Here is a 19,802-nt window from a genome sequence, read left to right on the forward strand (position 1 = left end):
TTAAGCAAATGGACCCTTAGTCGTATCCTGCTCACAGTGTACCCGTATCCTGCTTCCCACATCCTGCATCCAGTAACTGTGTTTGTTTCGGAGCCAAGTCTAGTATTGGAGTCGCTTTGGAGTTCTGCCAGGTCCAGTGTCATCTGCCCCGTTTTGTGTCATCTGCCACGTCTAGCATCAGCTGCCACGTCCAGCATCAGCTGCCATGTCCAGCATCAGCTGCCACGTCCAGCATCAGCTGCCACGTCCAGCATCATTGGTGCCACGAATCATCTGTGTTAATGCATCTGCTAAAGCTCATGTCCGTCTGGACTTTCATACAGGTACTCTTGTGCTTAGACTTTCCGTTGACTCCTGTTTGGTCAGCTGCCACTCTGCTACGGCGGAGCGGTTAGTGGGTCCACATACCCCGGAGTCGTGACAATATCTGTGATTGTGCAGTCTGGCTTTCATATCACAGTTTCACCAAAATATAAAAGGTGACAAGAACACCATAGAATATACACTAGAATGTATACTACCCAGTCGAAATCACATGTAAAGAAATGTTTTCATTTGAATTCTTGCTGTGAGGTTGGGTGTCTGAAAAATTTACCCTTTTGCATATATGCACAATTAATACATCCTAGAAAAGGAAAATGTCCCTTTTCTGTTGTCTAAGAAATGTTTGCTGTTTTTTGGGGGGTATTAGGCACATCAGTCTTGATTAATTTATCCTTAAGATTGGAAGAACGCCAGTATGACATTAAGGGACATATTTGGAAATCCTTAATTGATTTGTGTCCATCTTCTAAAATGGACCAATATTTTCTAATAACATTACCGTACCGACCTTATAGCTCAACTCATTGTAAGTGGAAATAAAATAAATACTTTTGCAGTCCTATTTTTGGTGGATTTACACTGAAGAGCTTGTGTTCTTGGACATTTCAAAACTTACTCTTTATGTTATCCGGATATCTACGCTCCCTAAATAAATAAATTATTGTATCAAGTGGAGTGTTAATTTTATCTTTCTAGTCGACTATTCTCTGTACCAGTAACATTTGACTGTATTGTAATGATTTGATAATTTTCAGAAGCTGGCAGCTATTGAACATTAAAAGTATATTGCGATCGGTACTTTTTGTGTATAACTCGTTATTAACAGCACTCTTGTGTCTAGAAATTGTACACTTTCCAATGAGTGAGTCAGTGTGAACTTATCAGGATCCATAAAAGGCATGAAATACATGTGCTGGTTCTCATCACCAAGCCACATGAGGAAAATGTCATTTATGTATCTCCACCACCTCAGCACATGTTTGAAGTGGTGGGACACTCAGACGTACATCTCCTCTATGTCTACAACAAAAATGTGGCCTACGTAGGGGCCAAATTGAACCCCCATCAAAGTACCGTTTAATTGTAATTAAAATTAGTCATTAAACCAAAAATAATTGTATCTCAATATTAAATCCAATAAGGTAAGTATAAACTCCCTACAGGCTGGCGTATAATCTGAACTAGATAGTGTTATTGTTACTGCCTGTAAAACCCTATTGTGGTCTATAGAGGTATACAGGCTAACAACATCAAAAGATGATTCCACATGGCACCTGTACCGCTTGTAGTTTAGTTAGAAACTCGGTAGTGTCCCAAGGTAATGTCGAAGTAGATGCTAAACGCACATTGGGGCAGCGCAGTAGACAGCATTCATATGTAAGGGATTGACGGATTCATGTTTAGCTAAGGTTACTATTGGCCAGGTGCTGAGCCTTATTAGGATCATGTTACTTTTTAGGAGTTATACATGCATCGCTCCTTAACGATGTCAACTTAATGTTTATGTAAGTTACATGTTAATGTGATCTGCTGACACCTGGTCCATTGTCACGAGGCGGGGTGTGGACCCACAGGGCCGTACCGTCAAGCAGGATGGCAGCTGGCCAAACAGGTATGGTACAGAGTCTATAGTCCAGAAAAGGGTACCTGAGGCAGTGTAGACAATAGCAAGGCAGGCTCGGCTGGGACCAGGCAGCAGGTTGACGTCAGGCGTGGAGATGCAGCACAACACGACAACAACTCAGCACGGCAGTAGACCAGGATGGTACAGATAACACGGGAAACAGGATACAGGAACGGGAAACACTGGGAAGCTGGAAGACACTTAGGAGACCATTTGCAAGACAGACTAAGGGAAACAACAACAACGCTCAGGCGAGGATAAGAAGGGCGGTGACCCTCTTATAGTCCAGGAGTTCATGAGTTGATTATGATGATTTTCAGGTGCGCACGCTGGCCCTTTAAGAGCGGGCACAAGCGCGCGCGCACCCTCTGGGAGACAGGCTCGATACCCGGAAGTGAGTGCTGGCGCCTCACATGGGGACGACGCAGCACAGCAGCAGGGCGTCCATGGCCGCGGTCATCAAGGGGTGTTAGAACGACAGACCGCGGCCATAGACGTTACATCCATCAATTGTTATGATGTTTGTATACTTTATAATTGAAACATAATAAAATCATGCTTTTTATATGGGAAAATGTTCACAGATTTTCTTTATAGGTGATACATAATAATTTATATAGAAAAATATATAATATATAGGTCAGACTAAACATGTATGCATCAGGGAATATCCGCCAATACCCAAATAGCTCAGGTAAGTAATAGCATATGGAGCAAGATTTCTCAAAAAATGGCTGCAAATGTGGGATGTAGGACGCTCTAGTCACGAGGTGGATGTCGGCCGAATCGGCTACTTATTTTTTTAGCCCATACTGCATGTTTTATTTCATATCTCTATATGGATGTCCTGTTAGTGAATGGGGTCTAATTCTGGAGCACAGTGGAGCAGCGGAATAGAGAGTGATGCTGGACAAAGAATGCCCTGATGATGTCATTTGGATGAATGAGCCTTGATCTCGGATCACAGTGGAACAGTGAGCCGTGGTGGATAAAAGATTCAACTGCCTCTACCTCTCCCTATCCTGTTGATTGTTTGGAGAGACGCCTGTATTGTGATCGTGGGATTTGTGAGTAAAATTGGCAACTGGATTTGGCCTAAATTTGGTGAGAGGCTTATACATACCTCCCAACAGTCCCAGATTCAGCAGGACAGTCCCGGATTCAGCGGGATAGTCCTGGACTCCGGGCATTGTCCCGCAATCCCAGACGGCCAGTGGTATGTCCCGGTTTTCACTGTATCTGTGTCCTCAGGATATTCTAATGTCCTGTGACATTAGAATTAATAAAATGAATATGAATATCAACATTTATTCCACTAAAATGTTGAATTTTTAATTTTCACAAGGGATAAAGGAGAAAAAGCACCCCAAAATTTTAAAACAATTTCTCCTGAGTACGGCAATACCCCATATGTGGTCATAAACTTTAAATTAGCTTACCTGAAAGTCCAAAGGCAGCACCCGAGGGTCTTCTTCTGACCCCTTTCCCTTGGACAGAACTTGAACAGCATACATATGGTTAAACAGACAATTAATTAATTAACCACTGGCAGAGGACTCCATAAATACACTCTAACCATAGCACTAGATGTGGAATAAACCAGCCACTTTGCAAGTAAAAGTATATTTATTGGGGGGGGGGGGGGGAATAGGTGCTGCCTTCGAACTCAAGGAAATGAAAATTTCAGGTAAGCAAATTTGCTAATCGTCCTTTGCAGCACCCGCGGGATTTAAGTAGTTAGAAAAGGTGGGTTATCAGCAGCTACAAGATTTAGAACTCCAGTGCCAAAGGCAGAACGCTCCGGCAAGAGAGACCTAGCCTGTAATGCTTGACAAAGGTGTCTGCAGAGGACCAGGAAGCTGCTCTGCAAATAGTGTGAAGAGGAACGTCCACTGCTTCTGACCATGAGGCCGCTGTACCACGGGTTGAATGTGCACGAATCGAAAAAGGCGGAGGAAGATCGCTGAGACTGTAGAGATTTTATCCAACGGGCTCAGGAAGCTTTAGATGCCTGAGCCCCTTTTCTGGAGCCAAATTATTGTAAGAATAGGGAGCTGGATTTTCTAAACAACTTGGGACGGGAAAGTTACGTTTCAACTGCTCTTTTCACATCCAGGAGATGCAATTTAGCTTCTTCATCATTCGCTGGATTAGGGTAAAAAACAGGTAAATAAATCTCTTGATTTATATTCTCCTTCGATGAAACTTTGGGAAGAAAAGATGGCACAGTCCTCAGGACTACACAATCCGAACAAAATCTTAAATACGGAGGATCAGAAGACAAAGCCTGCAACTCAGAAACTCTCTTCGCAGATGTAATGGCAATTAGGAACAAGATAGCAGCTGGACAGAAGACTCAGACAGGGGTTTAAAGTGTGAGTCCATAAGACATTTTAAGATGAGGGATAAATCCCATGATGGAGAAGTTGATCTTACAGATGGCACCAGATTTTTTTACTCCTCTAAAGAATCTTTTGATTAGTGTGTGCCCTGAAAACTTTCCATGCAAGAAAGCATTGATTGCAGACATCTGGACTTTAAGTGTATTGACCTTATTCCGACTGGAAACCGTCCTGAAAGAACTGAAGCAGCGGAACTGAAATGGAAGTAGGTGAATTGGATTGAGAAGAACACCATCTTAAGAATATTCCCCAGACTCTGTTATACACCTTAAGGGTATGTGCACACGGCAGTGTCCGATACGGCTGAAATTACAGAGCTGTTTTCAGGAGAAAACAGCTCCGTAATTTCAGACGTAATTGCTCGTCCTCGCATTTTGCGAGGCGTTATTGACGGCCGTAATTTAGAGCTGTTCTTCATTGAATTCTGTAATGGCAGGAAGGAGGTGAAGGGAAAGTGAGTCCTAATCTACCCACCGCCCTGTCCCTGCCTACTTGCAACGACCCGCCCTAGGCGACGGGGTACAACTGGGCGGCGGTCCCTACGCTGTCTAAGTGCACGGGAGAACAAACAGGGAACACGCAAGGGAAGGGGCAGTAGCCCACGGAACGCCGCGAGGAAACGGAGCGGTGAACGAATAGTCAGGACCAGGATGAAGTGGAGTATACCAACGTGAGCACGGAGAAGGAAGCAAGCCAGGGGCAAAGCGAAGCAGGTAAAGCGGAACTGCAGCAAGGCAGAAGCACGGCAGAAGCAGGCTGGAGCAAGCAGCAGTGGGGCCAGGAATCCAGAAGAATTACAAGCACTGAGGAAGAGAACACGGCAGGTAATAAAGGACAGGGGGCGGAGCTAACTCCGACTGACCAGGCCGCGATAGGCTCTCCCACTCCTGAGCCTGCCACCCTGGTTGGTGGGAGACGGTGTCAGTCTAACAGGTCTGGCCTCAGGTGTGGATTGATTAATCCCAGGAGTATACCTAGAAGTAGTACCTGGCAGATCCCTAACAGTACTCCCCCTTTTATGAGGGGCCACCGGACCCTTACTAAGAGGACCCGGTTTAGTAGGGAAGAGAAGGTGGAACCTCCTGATCAATACCCCAGCGTGAACATCACGGGCAGGTACCCAAGTCCTCTCCTCCGGCCCGTATCCTCTCCAATGGACCAGGTACTGGAGGGAGCCCTGGACCATCCTACTGTCCATAATCTTGGCCACCTCAAATTCCACCCCCTCAGGGGTGAGAACGGGAACAGGAGGTTTCCTCGAGGGGGACCAGAACGGGGAGCAGCGTTTGAGGAGGGAGGCATGGAAGACGTCATGTATGCGAAAGGATGGGGGCAGCTCCAGACGGAAGGATACAGGGTTGAGGACTTCAATGATCTTATAAGGTCCAATAAATCGGGGAGCAAACTTCCTGGACGGGACCTTAAGGCGCAAGTTCCTGGACGACAACCAGACCAAATCCCCGACGACAAACCGGGGGTTAGCAGAACGTCTACTATCAGCCTGAATCTTTTGTGCGCTCTGGGACGCCTCTAGGTTCTTCTGAACCTGGGCCCAGACTGTGCACAGTTCCCGATGAACATCCTCTACCTCAGGATTATTGGAACAACCAGGGGAAACGGAGGAGAACCTTGGGTTAAACCCGAAATTACAGAAAAACGGGGAGACCCCTGACGAGTTACTGACCCGGTTATTCAGGGAAAATTCAGCAAGGGGAAGGAATGAGACCCAATCGAATTGACAGTCAGAGATGAAACACCTTAAATATTGCTCCAGGGATTGGTTAGTCCTTTCCGTTTGGCCATTAGTTTCGGGATGGAAGGCGGAGGAGAAGGACAGATCAATCTCCAACTTTTTACAAAAAGCTCTCCAAAATAAGGAAACAAATTGTACCCCTCTGTCAGAAACGATATTGACTGGGGCCCCATGAAGACGCAGGATGTGTTTCACAAACAAAGAAGCTAACGTCTTGGCGTTAGGTAGCTTCTTAAGGGGCACAAAGTGGCACATCTTGCTGAAGCGGTCTACTACCACCCACACCACCGACTTGCCCTGAGATGGGGGCAAATCGGTGATAAAATCCATGGAGATATGGGTCCAAGGTCTCTGGGGAATGGGCAAGGAACGTAGTAGGCCCGCAGGTCGGGACCTAGGGGTTTTGGACCTAGCGCAAACCTCACAAGCGGCGACGTAAGCCCTAACGTCTTTAGGCAACCCAGGCCACCATTAGTTTCTGGTAATGAGGTGTTTGGTGCCAAAGATGCCAGGATGACCAGATAGAGCGGAGTCATGGTTTTCCCTGAGTACCCCCGGTATTGCAGGGGAACAAACAGTTTGTCCCCAGGGACGTTCCCGGGAGCTGAACCCTGATCAGCCGCAATATCAGAAGCTAAGTCAGAATCCGTGGCAGAAACGATTATACCAGGGGGTAAAATACAAGCAGGATTGGCCATGAAACTATGTGACAGAGCATCAGCCTTAATATTCTTGGACCCAGCCCTATAGGTAACCAAGAAATTAAATCTGGTAAAGAATAGTGCCCACCGAGCTTGTCTAGGATTAAGCCTCCGGGCCGATTCTAGGAAAACCAGATTCTTGTGATCCGTAAGGACCGTTACCTGGTGTCTGGCCCCCTCCAGGAAGTGCCGCCACTCTTCAAAAGCCCATTTAATGGCTAGAAGTTCGCGGTTGCCAATATAATAGTTACTCTCCGTGGGCGAAAACTTCCTAGAGAAGTAAGCACAGGGGCGGAGATGGGTGAGGGAGCTGGTACCCTGGGACAAGACGGCCCCCACTCCCACCTCGGATGCGTCAACCTCCACAATAAATGGCTCCTCTTGGTTGGGCTGAATCAGCACGGGGGCCGAGATAAAGCACTTCTTGAGGGTCTCAAAAGCCTGGACGGCCTCAGGGGGCCAATGGAGGACATCAGCACCCTTGCGAGTAAGGTCGGTAAGAGGCTTAGCGACGACCGAGAAGTTGGCAATAAATCTCCTGTAATAGTTGGCGAACCCTAAAAAACACTGTAACGCCTTAAGGGAGGCAGGTTGGACCCATTCCGCCACAGCCTGAACCTTGGCAGGGTCCATGTGGAATTCATGAGGAGTGAGGATTTGCCCTAAAAATGGTATCTCCTGTAAACCAAAGACACATTTTTCAGTCTTAGCAAACAGATTATTCTCCCGAAGGACCTGGAGCACCTTCCTGACATGCTCCACGTGGGAGGACCAGTCCTTGGAAAACACCAGTATGTCATCAAGGTACACAACAAGAAAATTACCCAGGTAATCTCTCAGGATTTCATTAATAAAATTCTGGAAGACAGCAGGGGCATTACACAACCCAAAGGGCATGACCAAGTATTCGAAATGTCCCTCGGGTGTGTTGAACGCCGTTTTCCACTCATCCCCCTCTTTGATGCGGATAAGGTTATATGCCCCCCGTAGATCGAACTTAGAAAACCATTGGGCTCCCTGAACCTGATTAAAAAGATCCGTAATCAAAGGAAGTGGGTACTGGTTCCTTACGGTGACCTTATTCAGGTTACGATAATCAATGCACGGCCTAAGACCACCATCCTTCTTCCCCACGAAGAAGAAGCCAGCACCTACAGGAGAAGTCGAGGGGCGAGGGCTTGTAATTATGTAATGGCAGGAAGGAGGTGAAGGGAAAGTGAGCCCTAATCTACCCACCGCCCTGTCCCTGCCTACTTGCAACGACCCGCCCTAGGCGACGGGGTACAACTGGGCGGCGGTCCCTACGCTGTCTAAGTGCACGGGAGAACAAACAGGGAACACGCAAGGGAAGGGGCAGTAGCCCACGGAACGCCGCGAGGAAACGGAGCGGTGAACGAATAGTCAGGACCAGGATGAAGTGGAGTATACCAACGTGAGCACGGAGAAGGAAGCAAGCCAGGGGCAAAGCGAAGCAGGTAAAGCGGAACTGCAGCAAGGCAGAAGCACGGCAGAAGCAGGCTGGAGCAAGCAGCAGTGGGGCCAGGAATCCAGAAGAATTACAAGCACTGAGGAAGAGAACACGGCAGGTAATAAAGGACAGGGGGCGGAGCTAACTCCGACTGACCAGGCCACAATAGGCTCTCCCACTCCTGAGCCTGCCACCCTGGTTGGTGGGAGACGGTGTCAGTCTAACAGGTCTGGCCTCACGTGTGGATTGATTAATCCCAGGAGTATACCTAGACATAGTACCTGGCAGATCCCTAACAAATTCAATGAAAAACGGCTCAAATTACATCCAAAGAAGTGTCCTGCATATAATGTATATAAGTGTCCTGCACTTCTTTGACGAGGCAGTCATTTTACGCGTCGTCGTTTGACAGCTGTCAAACGACGACGCGTAAATTACAGGTCGTCGGCACAGTACGTTGGCAAACACATTCAAATGAATGGGCAGATGTTTGCCGACGTATTGGAGCCGTATTTTCAGGTGTAAATCGAGGCATATTACGCCTCGTTTTCGCCTGAAACTAGGTCGTGTGAACCTAGCCTAAGAGTTGATGGTCTCCTTGCTGAAAAAAAGAGTACTGATGACTTCTTCAGAAATGCTTTCACTAGACAGAATCATCCCGTCAGTCTCCATGCTGTCAGATGTAATTTGACGAGGTTCTAATGACAGAGGCTGTGCTGGGACAGCAGATCTGGAGTCTGAGGAAGACGCCAAAAGTTGCCCCTCAAAAGATTTAACAATTCTGGCAACCAGGCCCTTCAGGGCCAAAAAGGTGCTATCAGGATTGCTTGAACCTTCTCCTCCTTGATCTTCCTGATGACTCGAGGAATCCCCATTGGGGGAAAGACGTAAATGAACAGGTAACTCCAATTCCAGAGAGAAGGCATCCAGGGATTGTGAGTGAGCTGTCCTGTACAGTGTAGAAAAATGGGGACGTTTGGCATTACTTCTCAAGGCCATAAGGTCGATCTCTGGGCACCCCCACCTGTGAACTAACTGATGAAAATGTTAGACTTGAGCTCACAGTCCCCTGGTTGAGATTCTTGATTGCCTCCTGAAGTTTGAGAATCTTCTCTGGGGTTAAAAACAGAGACATTAGACCTGTGTGAATAAACATTCCCAGGAACTGGATGGAAATTGAGTGCTGCGGAATGGACTTTTTCCAATTTATGAGAAACCTATGGTCGGACAGACACTGGATAGTGATCTGAAGATGACTCTGGAGCTGAAAGGGAGTTGCTGCCTTGAGCAACCAATCGTCCAGGTAGGGAATAATATATATATACCCTGAAGTCTTAGATGGGCGACAATGACAACGACCAGCTTGATAAAAACACGGGGTGCAGAGGAGAGGCCGAATGGAAGGGCTACAAACTGTAGGTGTCTGATGGAACCTTGATGTTGAACTGCAATCCTGAGAAATTTGCGACAGCTGGAATGGATAGGCACATGGAGCTAAGCATCTTTTAGATTGAGTTTTGCAAGGAAGTCTCCTTGTTAAAGGACAGACACTGCAGAACGAAGGCTCTCCATCTTGAACTTCCTCTTGATAAGGAATTTGTTGAGAAATCTCAGATCTATAATTAACCTCCAACCTCAGTCTACATTGTGAACAGAAAAACGATGGAATATAGTCCCCTTCCTCCTCCTCTAGTGCAACTTTTAGGAGAAAATCTTGAAGAAGCTGAGAGACCATAGGATTGTCTCCTCAGTTGACAACAAATCTTTCGGGAGGTAGGTGATGGAATTCTAGCTGGTAACCAATGTGAACCGTTTGAAGAACCCAGGCATCTGTGGTTGTGCCTGACCATACAAAAGAATATCTTAGAAGCCTGAGCGAAATCTATCTCTTGAAGTAGAAAGAAAAGTGTGGCCTTTGTCCTCATTAACGCTCTCAAGGATCTTGTTTATTTGTTTTCCAAATAACATCTCTGGTTCAAATGGGAGCATACAAAAGTTGTTCTTTGAAGTGGCATCCCCAGACCAGGGCTTTAGCCAGATGGCGCTACGGGCACAGTTAGAGAGAGCAAGATTCCTGGAAGACAACCTCAAGGTATCTAGAGGAAATTCACATAAGTACTCAGCAGCACTCTTCATGGAAAGCAACATTTGAAGATCTTCTCTAGGGGTTCCTCCTTCAATTTCTCTGGTAATTTGACTGAGCCAGGTTCTGAGTGCTCTCGCTACCGGCACTGAGGCAGTAGAAGCCTTGCAGATAGGTGCAGAGGTAGAATAGCAGCATTTCAGAGTGGTATCAACCTTGCAGTCCATTGGGTCCCTTAAAAGGGATAAGTCATCTGATGGAAAGACAGATCTCCTAGAGAGTTTAGCTACTGCTAAAACAACTCTGGGGGGACACTCCCAACTCTCTTTGGGATCACTCTTATAGATGGCTCTAAATCGACTCCCCAAGCCCACTCTTTTCTCTGGAGCTGTCCATTCTTTCTCTAGAACTTCTTTCAGGACCGAATGTCCTGGAAAAACCTTGGCCTTCTTTCTAGGAAAATGTAACAGATTATTCTTAGTCTCTGGTGGACATCGGTCTTCAACATCGGTCTTCAGGTATCTCCAGAACTTCTTTCACTGCTTGAATGAGTTTGGAAACTTGTTCCTTCTTAAAAAGGAAATTGTCCTCAGATACTTCAATTTCTGTTTTGGAGGAGGAGCCATGAGGATCTGACATGACTTGGACCACAGAACTGGAGCAATCAGCATCACTCTCACTCATATTGTCTCTTTAAGAAGTGCGGTTTTAACATCCTTGAAGGTCTCAAACATTTGGGATTTGAACCAGGTGAAAAATTATTTTGCTTGTAAAGGGATGTTATGTTCTTGGGGGCAACAGTTCACACAAATATTGGAAGCAGCATCATTAGGGAGAGGCTGGATGCAGACAGTACAAAGTCTGTGTCTTGATTTCCTCTTCCTTTTCCCTGAACTTGACAGGCTAGACATCTGGAAGAAAATTTAAGAACTATAAAAAAAATCCAGATGCAGACATATAATACAAGCACTTGCTAGCTACCAAACAGTCACTTAGTAAGACAAATGCAAATATAAGGCAAGTAGTTGCAGGCCAGAGCAATACCAAACATGACCACTAGAGAGAGTGAAAGTCTCAGAAACTGAGAAGCAGGGAGCTTAGCAGAACCAACTGTGCTGCTGCAAGCTTCTGGCCACTAGAGGGAGCACAACTCGATCCCAACACGACAGCATAGAGGAGGGAGAGCTTATACCTTAGAGAAATGGAGCGTTTGGCTGCCAGGCACAAATGAGCTGCTCCTACCTTGAAACCAGGGCCTTAAGACATGTCCAGCCCACATGATGCCTCCAGATCCCACACCTGCACAGGGGATACCACCATACCTCCCAACTTAGAAGTATCACAAAGAGGGACAACCTATGCGGCATTTTTTTTTATTTTAAGATATTCCTCTAATCCCACCCAATCTCCTTCCATACACACCCGGTTCAACCCACACAGTATTACCCTCCCATAGTGCCTCACACACAGTATAATGCCCTCTAGCTGCCACCATACAGTATAATGCCTCCATAGATGCACCCATACCGTATAAAGCCAACACAGATGCCCTCATATAGTATAAACCCACACAGATTCTTCCATGCAGTATAATGCCCACACAGATGCCTCTATACAGTATAATCCCAACACAGATGCCCCAATGCAGTATAATGCCCAAACAAATTCCACCATACAGCATAATGCCCCATACAGTATAATGCCCCCATAGCTGCCCCATACATTATACTGCCCGCATTTAGTATAATGCCCACACAGATGCCCCCATACAGTATAATCCCCACAGATGCCCCAATGCAGTATTATGTCCAAACAAATTCCCCCATACAGCATAATGCCCCAGAACTGCCCCATGCAGCATAATGACCCCATAGCTGCCCCATACAGTATAATGTACCCTAGCTACCCTTATACAGTACAATGCTCCCAAAGCTGCCCCCAGTGCAAGTGCCTTTGTAGATAGTGCCCATGTATTGTGCACCTATATAGTGCCACAGTGTTCATGTTGATAGTGCCACACCCCCTTGAAGATAGTGCCACCCCCTGTAGATAGCGCTACCCTCCCCCCCCCCCATTCCTGTAGATAGCCCCATTGGGACTCCCTTTAGAAGCAGAATCCCCAGCCAGAGTATAAGCCGGGAATTCAACTCCTAGAGGGAAGCCCTGAGGTCACTGTTCATATATGGGCAGTGATGCCAGTGTCTACTCCTTGAGCGGAATCCCTGTTGGCGACTCTGGCCGGGGATTCCGCTCCAGTAGGAGCCCCTGACGTCAATGTCCATAAATGGACAGTGACCTCAGCGGAACCCCCGGCCAGATCATCGGCAACGGGGATTCTGCTCAATCAGTAGCCACTGATTTCACAATCCATATATGTACAGCGCTTAAAGTAGCACTGTGCCCGGGGAGTCCTCAGTGAGCGGAGGAGCTCCCTCTGCTCCTCCGCTCTGAACTAATTCTGAAGCAGGGAGCTGATTGTTCCCTGCTTCAGTATTGGATTCAACTGTATCTGCGTCCTGAGGACGCAGATACAGTTGATACCGGGAATTTTGAGGCAGATTTTCCACCTGCAAAAAACTCTGTGTGAACCCAGTCTTAAAATGCCAGGTTTTTTCATGTCAAAAAATCAGTACATGATGAATCATTTATGAACTTTTTCCCCCTTTAATATAACCCATAATCTGTACAATTCCATTGAAAAAAAAATGAAATCATTTAGAGGGGGAAAATAAAAATAGCACAACTACAATAATGTGGTTGCATAAGTGTAAACACCCTATTATAATTGGGGAAGTGGTTGTATTCAGAATTAGCCAATCACATTTAAACTCATGTTAAATAGTAGTCAGTACACAGCTGCCATTACTTAAAGTGATTCTGAGTAACCTTATATAAAGTTCAGCTGTTCTATTAGTATTTCCGACATTTTCTTTGTTGCATGTGACAGCAAAAGCCATGGTCCGTAAGGAGCTTACAACACATCAAAGGGATCTGATTGTTGATAGGCATCAGTCAGGAGAAGGGTACCAAAGGATTTCCAAGGCATTAGATATACCATGGAACACAGTAAATGGCGGTTATCAAGAACTGCACAACAGTGACATTACCAAGACGAAAATTGGTTCGGGAGGCTACCAAGAGGCCTACAGCAACATCAAAGGAGCTGCAGGACTTTCTGACAGGTACTGGTTGTGTAGTGCACGTGACAACAATCTCCCGTATTCTTGATATGTCTGGGCTGTGGGGTAGGGTGGCTAGACGGAAGCATTTTTCTAACAAAGAAAAACATCCAAGCCTCGCTATGTTTTGCAAAGACCTACATCAAGTCTGCCAAAAGCATGTGGGAAAACGTGTTTTGGTCCGATGAGACCAAAGCCAACACTACACATCACCAAAAGAACACCATACCCACAGTGAAGCTTGGTGGAGGCAGCATTATGCTTTCGGGCTGTTTTTCTGCAGCTGGAACTGGGGCTTTTGTCAAGGTGGAGGTAATTATGAACAGTTCCAAATATCAGTCAATATTGACACAAAACCTGCAGGCCTCTGCTAAAAAGCTAAAGAGGAATTTCACCTTTCAGCACGACGACCATGTAACATCCACGGCCACGGACTGTCGTGGTTGCTCACCCCTTGACGTCCGCAGCCATGGCCTTGTGAGTGCTGGTCCGCATCTCCTCCCTAGGAGACATCAGCGCTCACTTCCGCTCCACTCTGCTCGTGCCCAGCCTTAAAGGGCCAGCGAGTGCATATGAAAATATGGTTCTAATTAGCCCTAATCACCCTGGACTATAAAAGGGGCCCTGCCCTTTCACGCCTTGCCTGAGCGTTATTTGTATTGCTCTGTTAGTGTTGCAAATGGTCTCTTAGTTGTATCCTGTTCAAACCAAGACCATGACGACATCACAAGTCCTGCGGGTGGATATGCTAGACCTCCGGTCACGACAGGACCAACTCCTCCAGGCGGTGAACATTATTGCACATCGGCTGGATACGCAAGCTACAGCCATGGCACCTGCTCCTATTGCTTCTGCTGTTCCTCCTATTACACCTCCTGGCAGTACTGATTCTCCCTGCCACTACCTCCTCGCTACGATGGAGACGTGAGGACCTGCAGATGATTTCTGAACCAATGTCAGATCCACTTCAGTCTACATGCCAGAGCATTCCCTAATGATGGCGCAAGCATCGCATTCATAGTTTCTCTTCTTACTGGCAAGGCCCTGGGACCAGAGATCTGTGACTTACAGGGTTTCCTATAGACTTTCCGCAATGCATTTGAGGAACCTGGGCGAGTCTCTTCAGCAGCTGCATCCCTGCTGACCCTTCTCCAAGGAGAGACCTTTGTGGGTGAGTACACCATTCAGTTCCGTATCCTGGCGGCAGAGCTGACCTGAAACAACGAAACCTTGGTGGATACCTTCTAGCAGGGTTTATCCTCCGTTATCAAAGACGACCTTGCCGCTCGAGATCTGCCTTCTACCCTACATGACCTCATTCTTCTAGCCACCTGGATTGACATGAGGATCCAGGAATGGTCTCAAGGTTCGTCGGGCCAGAAGACTTCCTAGGCTGGCTCCTACATTCCAGCAACCCCTGCCGCCCTCATCAGCGGTTCCACCTGAGGAGCCTATACAAGTAGACCGTCTCAAGCTGTCTGTCCAAAAGAAACACTGCAGACGCATTTCGCCGACTGTTTGTATTGCGAGGCAATTTTGTGCGTCTGTGTCACCAAAAGCCTAAGAAACTCCAGCACCTAGGATAGGTTGGGGAGACAACCCTAGGTGGGAAAGGACTAAATAGCAAACGGTCTCCAAATTGTCTATTCCTGTGACCATAGTGTCCGGTGAGAAGACGCACCGGCTCTGCCTACCTATACTCCGAATCAGCGGAAAACTTCATCCAACAGAACCTAGTGGATCAGCTCCAGTTGCCGACGGTCCCCTTGGAGACACCCCTGGCTGTTGCCTCGGTGAATGGACTTCCTCTGCCCAATCCCATCATGTCGGAGACCAACCACTGAAGCTCCAAGTGGGGGCCCTTCATACAGAGCAGATTACATTCCTCATCTTGCCCAAAGCTGTCAATCCAGTGTTGCTGGGTCTGCCTATGCTCCGGCTTCATGCTCCGCTCCTGAGCTGGAATACCGGAGTTCTTAAATGAGGCTCCAAATATCTCCACCACAGCCTGTTACAGATTCATCCTGCCCGGCCTCCTATGTCTCAGTCGTTTACAGGATTACCTTCTCAGATGCTTCCCCAACACCGGGCATATGATGGCCCGATTGAACTGGTTCCTGATGCTTCTCCTCTCCGTGGACGAGTATACCCCCTCTCCTTGCCAGAGACTCAGTCCATGTCAGCCTATATCACGGAGAATCTGGACAACAAATAATTAGGTAAACAGATTCAACAAGAATTTGCATAATAGTCGGCAGACAATTAAATAAAAAGTCCCTCAAAAATAAAAAGGTAATTTGCATTATATGTACTAGAGCATTTCATCATTAAAACCCTTTCATTTTTAGGACAATTTGTTCTACAAATGTTTTCAGTTGAAAAAAACTATCCAATCTCAGATAGACCAAAAGAAAGCGCACCCACTGCTGCATTAAAAAGAGAAAACTATGCTACTAGGTTAAATCCTTAGGGCACGGAGTTCTGTACTATTGCTGCGTCTGGCATACGTAAAACGGTCGCATTACGCTCTGAAATATACCTGCAGACAGCTTACCCTTGTTTTGAATAGTTAAAAGTTGGTAGTGCATACAAATTGGAATTGTTTGCTAGTTTCAAAAAACGAGGCTTAAAATTATGCATTGTAAAGAAAGAAGTGCATGACATTTTTTGAGGCATATTTTGACCATTTCCCATGGACAAGGCCAAAATCAGCCATGTCTGTGTCCACCGGTGAAGAGCACAGGTCTACATGGTGAAAGGGCCTGAGAGCAACAGCAGGGGACACTATAAGACGTTAAATGAGTGTGCAGCAGAAGTTTGTTAATAGGGAGTCAATTTTAAAAAAAAAGTTCATGCATGTTCTGATTACAAATGGATTTGCAGGATACCCTTTCAATCTCCAACTAGCCTCCATTCTATGTAGCTGCAAACAAAAGTAAGCAATATGAAGTATAACTGATGGCTAAAGCCAGAAATCACTTACATTTCAAAGGATTTATAAAGATTTTAAAATAAATATTAGACGGTCTTTATATCATATCTATAAAAGTTTCAACTTAGATGCCATGAGCTCTTACCGTATATTAAACAGTAACTAAACTTTTAAAAAAAAGTTTGGACATGACATGTCAGAAGTTTTGATCAGTGGGGGTACCAGCATTGAGACCCCCACTGATCACTAAAACAAAGGTCCAGAAGCGATCGGGTGAGACTCAGACTTTCTATTGAGCCCGTACCCCGCTTGCTCGGCTTTCTATATAGAGTCGAGGAAAGACGATCAGGAACAAAAGTGGCACATCGCTTATCTGAGCGCTTCTACAGCTTCGTTTTAGCACAGCGCTCACATCAGCACTTAGCGATCGTTGGTGGTTTTAGCGCTCAGACCCCCACCGATCAAAACTTCTGACATGTTAAAGTTTAGCTACCCTTTACAGCGTACACATCACTGGACAATGGGGGCCTATTTTATTTGAATTCCCATTAGGCCCCTAAAGAAACTAATCATTTTCTAAATATATGTTAAACAGTTCAGACATATCCCCACTATCAGTCTACTTTAACATGCAAATTAGCCAACTCCTTGCCAGAGTTAGCTTCTGAACTTCCGGGTAGGAGTATCCCCGCATTGCCTGCGTCCTCCCAACATCGCACACTTAAAGGAACAGTGTCACCCCCAAAAAATTTTTAATATGTTAAAGATGTTAGTGCTTTATTAAAAACGTTTGGATTAATTTGTGTGTTACTTTTTTTTATTTTTACACTTTTTCTTCCCTATGGGGGCTGCCATTTTTTTTTCCATTTCTGTATGTGTCGATTAACGACACATACAGACATGGAATACGGCAGCTCCAGTCCCATAGGGACTGCGAACGGGGCCCGTTCCATCCACTTTCGTGTACGCCGCTGTGTGGGAACGGCGCATGCGCCGCTCCCACACAGTTCAATTTGAAATGCGCGCCGTCCGGCGCCATTTTCCTGTGGACCGGAAGTCGCGGCCGGACAGTAAGATTACTACTTCCGGTCGCGGCTTCCGGACTTGTGCACATGGAGCAGCGGCAGCAGACGGAGTGGATGGACCGGAGGGAGCGGCGGGCGACTGGAGCAGGTAAGTTATTTCTATGTATGTTCGTGTTTCAGTGTGTTTACTACTGTATGTTAACCTTCTACACTGTGTTAGCTAAAAAAAATGGCGACACACAGTGTAGGAGGTTAGACCGTTCAAACCCCTCGTTTATCCCGGCACTAGCCAGGATAAAAGGAGGGGGGGATTCTGAGAGCTCACTAGAGCGAGGGATTTTTACCCAATTTTGCAGCATAAAGCAATGTGGTTGCTTTACCACATGCAATGCTGCAATTTTGGGAATGGCTCCATCTAGTGACCAGTGCTGGGAAATATTATAAATTGAATCCAATTTATAATATTTCCTGACTCGTGAAAAAAAAAAAAAATTAGAACAATGTTTAATCACCTATACACTAACATGTTTTGCTGACAACACATTCCCTTTAAGCATCCAAGATCAGAACGCTAGAACTCGCTAGTTATATATTCTATTAATGCTTATTACTATATCGTATATTGTAATAATGCTTACCGATCAGTAAATGCTAAGGATCTTGCGTTCTGAGCTTGTATACTGCAGTGCGGGACCCTGGGATAACCCTACCTGGAAGTCCGGCAGCAGACTCCTGCAAGGAGTTGGATAATTTGCATAGTGAAAGTACACCAATAGGGGGGCATGTTTTCATCTTATTTTTATAACATATTTAGAAAATGATTAATTTCCTAAACCGCTAATGGGTTATTAAATGAAAACATTTTCCAGCGATAGGTACTCTAAAAATCATCTAAGCTTGCTGACATACATACTACTTTTTCCTATGTGAGTACTGCCTGCTCTAAAGGCTAAACATTCCAGAATGCAAATTACAAGAACAAGTATGTGCAAACAACTAGCAGAGCAAGTCTCCTGATATATTTCAGCCATGAAGCCTGTGAATGCAGCTCTCGACTATAATACAGTCTGTAACTCAGGATAAGTACAGTGATGTAATGTATTTACACATTTAAAAAAAAAAAAACACAGCAGTCATTCAGGACTGGACACCATACCAGACACAGCACCTGGACAAGTGCAGTGCGGAGTCTAGAAAAAAAACCTAAGAGGCCATGGCGCTTGGTGACCCCTTTGTTCTCAAAGGGGCCCACAGTCTACCACCACCAATCACACATCAGTGGCATATTCTAGGGATTTGCCATAAATGTTAACTGTCACACAAAGCCTTAATGAAGTAAATCTACTAAAAGAGGCTCTGTCACCAGATTATAAGTGCCCTATCTCCTACATAATCTGATCAGCGCTGGAATGTAGAGAACAGCAGTGGTTTTTATTTTGAAAAACTATAATTTTTGAGCAAGTTTTGAGCTAGTTTAGATTTATGCTAATGAGTTTCTCAATAGACAACTGGGCGTGTTTTTCCTTTTGTCCAACTGGGTGTTGTACAGAGGAGTGTATGACGCTGACCAATCAGTGAATAATCAGCGTCATACACTTCTCATTGTTCCAGCCCAGCTTCTTTCAATGCACAATCTCACTGTGCTGTGGATTATGCTGGGCTGGAACAATGAGAAGTGCAGGACACTGATAAGTCACTGGTCAGCCTCATACACTCCTCTGTACAATACCCAGTTGGTCAAAAGGAAAAACACGCCCAGTTGTCCATTGAGAAACTCATTAGCATAAATCTAAACTAGCTCAAAACTTGCTCAAAAACTATAGTTTTTCAAAATAAAAACCACTGCTGTTCTCTACATTACAGCGCCAATCAGATTATGTAGGAGATAGGGCACTTATAATCTGGTAACAGAGCCTCTAAGGCCTCATTGACTTTTGCATATTACATTTAAAGTGTAGCTAAATGTTTTGACAAACTTCTGACATGTCATAGTGACATGGTAAGTAGTGATTCAGAACGCACTAGACGATGTAGGTGCACGAATAGGCTCCCAACCCAATCGTATACAAAATAAGTATTCGGCACACAAAATTGATGTTTTGAAAATAAATCTTGATTTTATTTCAAGTGGTAGTAGATGCCAGAGGCTTAGTGCGATGTTTCGGCACCAAACATAGCGGTCAGCCGCCATCACTAACGAAGCGCCAACGACTGGATATACCAGCAACCAGTACGGCACTGTGCCTGATGAAGGTTGTGTTATGCCCGAAATGTCGTACTAAGCCTCTGGCATCTACTACCACTTTAAATA

The sequence above is a fragment of the Rhinoderma darwinii genome, chromosome 2 (genome assembly GCF_050947455.1).
Source record: "Rhinoderma darwinii isolate aRhiDar2 chromosome 2, aRhiDar2.hap1, whole genome shotgun sequence".
NCBI classification, from domain to species: Eukaryota; Metazoa; Chordata; class Amphibia; order Anura; family Rhinodermatidae; genus Rhinoderma; species Rhinoderma darwinii.